Source organism: Nicotiana tabacum, chromosome 15 (genome assembly GCF_000715075.1).
Source record: "Nicotiana tabacum cultivar K326 chromosome 15, ASM71507v2, whole genome shotgun sequence".
NCBI classification, from domain to species: Eukaryota; Viridiplantae; Streptophyta; class Magnoliopsida; order Solanales; family Solanaceae; genus Nicotiana; species Nicotiana tabacum.
The window spans coordinates 88,088,911-88,093,520 of NC_134094.1; positions in this window are offsets into that span (position 1 = coordinate 88,088,911).

Below are 4,610 nucleotides of genomic sequence, written 5' to 3' on the forward strand. Positions count from 1 at the left end.
AGAACCAATTGAAGTTTGTTGGAAAGTTTGAGATTAATGGATGGAAAGTGTCTTTCGACCACGACACACCAAGAAGGCAGACATGTTCATCAATGTTGTGATCGCGAAAGGATACTATGTTTGGCGTTCTCGAGGCCGGAAGGCTCTTTTTCTGCTATCAAAATACTTTATACCCTTTGTTACCTGTCACACCCCTTTTTACCCCCTCAAATGATATGTATTTTATGGATTGTGGGTTAAAGAGTTTCTCCAATTAAAGTGACAAACTTGAATATGGATTATTTTATTTACAGAGTCGCCACTTGAAATTAATTTTTTGGATGTTCCAAGTCACCTTTTATTTGAATCCCTAGTCAAAGGAAGATTTGACTCTATTATTATTGGTCTGCGAAAATAAAGTTCGGGTAAGGAATTCTGTTGACCGGGTAGAAGGTGTAAGGCATTCCCCAAGTCCCGTGGTTCTAGCACAATCGCTTTATTGACTTAAACTTGGCTTAAATTAATTTTGGACAAAACTATATTTTATATGATTTTTATGTTTTACCTATCCGCTTTTATTTCTTGATTATTAGAATTATTTAAAAAATGATTGGTATAACATTATGTTGTCATAACCACGCTACGCAAGCGAGTGCGTGATCGAATAACAAAATTTATTAACTTATCATAATTGAGCCTCGCAAGCGAATCTGAAATCATGACAATCAATTATTTGTAGTACTTTTGAGAAATCACTACATTTATGATTAAGAAAATTAGTTTTAGGAAATTATTAAATTTCATTATCGGGATACGCAAGCAAATTCGCGATTAGAATAAGAGATTAATTAAATTAGGAAATAATTAAGCTATGGAAATTATAGAATTAATTTACTAAATATTAAATACCACACTACGCAAGCGAGTCCGTGAGTTAAAAAAATAAAAGTGCGCCTACTAGTTGCCTAGCGATATTGTTAATTATTTTTCATAAACAAATTTTGAGATTATTATAAGGTCATAAATTATGGAAATTATTGTGAAGACAGAGTAGATTTTGACTAAAGATGGCGAAGCATGTATACTACAATCATTCAAAGATTCTGTCTATTCATAAGGGGAAGTTACAATTATTAGAAGGTAAGGGATTGAAGTCATTTGACTTAAAATTGCAATACTGACGGATGAAGCATCATATGAGAAAATATATTTACTGCTAAAAGACAAACAACCAACCCAATTCAAACATCTTGATAAATGAGATCATATTAAAATAGGCTAAAGCCCAGACTGTATTAATAAAACTTATTCACTTTATACTCTAACCTATTTAACACATAAGGACTGATAATGAGAAATCAGAGACGATGAAATAGAAGAAACCCAAAACAATTTTAGTTCTCTTCCCCCTCTTTTAATAACCAAAACTATCACCCAATTTATGATCTTATTCGAATTTTGATTAACTAATACCAATCACTTGATCTCCATAATTAATCAAAGAGAGATGGAAAACTGAACTAAATCAAACTTAAGCAACCAAAAGACCAAACACGTCAAGAGCAACAGAACATTTAATTGAAAAGAGAAAGTGACTGAAGCAAAAGATAATATGGAAGTAATAGATAAAGGAACGGACCTTTTAAAGAGAATTTCAACTAATCTATTTTCCAATGCTAAAATTATTACAAAATCTCTACAACAATCATATCAACAAAACTTGTTCGGGACTCACGAACCAAGACCGAAGCACGCTCGAACCTAAACTCGCCAGTGGACTCAAACTCAACCTTGGAGCTGATTTTTTGGAGCTAAAGTTACTGGTTTTTCATGGCTTAAACAGTGGATTTACAGCTGATTTAAGCATAGTTTTGTGAATTTTTCAGCTGGATTTCATGGAGGAAAACAACTTGGTTTCAAAGTTGTTCTAGAGGTGCTTTAATGGAGGCTTTATGGGGCTGTTTTTGGTGTGCTTTTAGTATTGGAATTTTTTGGATTTTGGCAGGCTATTTTTGGGGTGCTTCAAGGTGGATTCTTGAGGTTAAAAAGCTGCTCGTTTTGGTGGTTGTTCGGGGGTGTCGTAGCTGGGATTTGGTGCCGATTTTGAAATGTTTTCGTTGAGGAAGAAGGCTGTTTTTGGAGCTGCTTTTTGGTGGGGGTTTAATGGAGTTTTTTTTGTGTGAAATTAGATGGAGTGTGGTTAGGAAGAAGAAGAGGAAAAGAGCTCCATTTTCGTTCCCTCTATTTTTGTGCGTGTCAGTACGGCTGAAGTGGAGACTTTTGTAAGGTGGAGTTGAAGGGTGGGAACGGCCGGCTCTAGAATTATCGGGATTTAGGAATTAGGTTAGGTCTAATATCAAATGGGGAGTGGGTATGGGCTTGAGAGAGTTGGGCTCATATGGCTTTGGGGTTTTGGGCTAAGGTTATGGACTTCAACTCTTAAAGTCCAGCAACTAAGAAATTTAATAATCTAAATATACTATTAAATATAAAATTAATTTCAATTAATTAAGGTAAACTATATGAAATTATTTATGTATTTTTCAATTTTTATGCTTTAAAACTAGAATTAAAATTAATAATAAAGTAAAATCCTATAGAAATAAACCTAAATAAATATTCTAAAAATACTAAGACTATTAAAAATAATTCTAATGTGCGGGTCAAAAATTACGTGCTTACAGCTGCCCCTCTTTGTTTGGAAACACTAAGCGTTTTTGAGCAAAGAATTAAGTAAGCAATGTAATTGACTTCTGAGCCAACACTTATTCAAAATTAAAGAAATATGGGTAAAAGATTGTGACCGAGCCCTTGTATCTGAGCTGCCTACATATCCTTGGCTATAAAGGAATCAGGCTACGTGTAGTTCAGAGGTGAATGAAGTGATGCAATATGTGGAGAGTCGAGTGAGATTCCGTCGAGGTTCCGGTCTGTGGTCATATTTTTACATCAAAATCAAAATCTAAAGGAACTAAACAAGCATATTAGCTATGAATTACAAGATTCATATCTATGAGTCTTTGGAAGCTTGATCTTGAGTCTTGGCTGGTTCTCCACGCAAACTTTGTTCTGAATCTTGATGCTTGCTACCAGTTCATTCTTCTACGGTTTTTCTGATCAAAACAGAGATGTAATGCTCGTGACTTCGGTCATGTCTCGAGCAATCCACAACTTTTTCATCCGCTTGCATTTTGGATTCACTTATTTTTCTTTTCTTTATTCTGGATTGATAATTCTTTTTTTGGCCATCTCGAACCCTGTGCCTCGAGGTAAAACATGCTTAGACATCACAATAAACAAACGAACGAACTTTTTCTGCCCTAGTTTTCACTAGAAAAATTTCGTGAGTTATTGTAACAAAATTCTAAACTACTTCTTTATTGAAAGCAATAAAAAACGAGAATGGTGTACCCTGAAAAGATCATGATGATTTGTTTTTGGTCCCAAAAGAATGTATCAACTAAGGATTGGTGTACCTTATGTTGGGAAAATGTGTCCAGGGATTGGGATACCCTATATTGGCAATGATATCAAGAGTGGTGTATCCTGCATTTAAAATCAAATCAACTAGGGAGTGGTATACCCTATATTGGAGAACACAGCTAGGGATTGGTGTACCCTATACTGGTAAGGAGATCAGGGATTGGTGCACCCTATACTGGTAAGGAAATGTAATCAGGGGATGGCACCCTGTATTACTAAAAAATAAATGTAACCAGGGGTTGGCGCCCTGTATTACTGAAAAACAAATATAACCAGGGTTGACGCCCTGTATTACTGAAAATAAAAATGTAACTAGGGGTTGCGCCCTGTATTACTGAAAAAGAAATGTAACCAGGGGTTGGCGCCTTGTATTACAAAAAAAGAAATGTAACCAAGGGTTGGCGCCCTGTATTACTGAAAAGAAAATATAACCAGTGGTTAGCGCCATGTATTACTGGAAAGGAAATATAACCAGGGGTTGGCGCCATGTATTAATGGAAAGGAAATGTAACCAGGGGTTGGCGCCCTGTATTACTGAAAAAGAAATGTAACTAGGGGTTGACGCCCTATATTACTGTAAAGGAAATGTAACCAGGGGCTGGTGCCCTGTATTACTGAAAAAGGAAATGCAACCAGGGGTTGGCGCCCCGGAACTGTAAGCTGGATCCCCCTAGGCGAAAAGGTTCTACCTGGGTTAAACTACGAAAAGCAAACCTGGGCGAAGAGTACTTCTACTCGGAAATATGAGCTGGATCCCCCAAGGCAAAAAGGTTCTACCTGGTTTAAGCTACGTAAAACAACCTGAGCGAAGAGTACTCTTCGACCAGGCTATTTTTCGTAGCTTAACCCAGGTAGAACCTTTTCGCCTAGGGGATCCAACTCATAGTTTCCGGGTAAAGTACTCTTCGCTCAGGTTGTTTTACGTAGCTTAACCCGGGTAGAAATATTTCGCCTAGGGGATCCAGCTCATATTTTCAGGTAAAGTACTCTTCGCTCATGTTGTTTTAAGTAGCTTAACCGAGGTAGAACCTTTTCGCCTAGAGGGATCCAGCTCATAGTTTCCGAGTAGAAGTAATCTTCGCTCAGGTTATTTTACGTTAGCGTAACCCAAGTAGAACATTTTCGCCTAGGGCGATCCAACTCATATT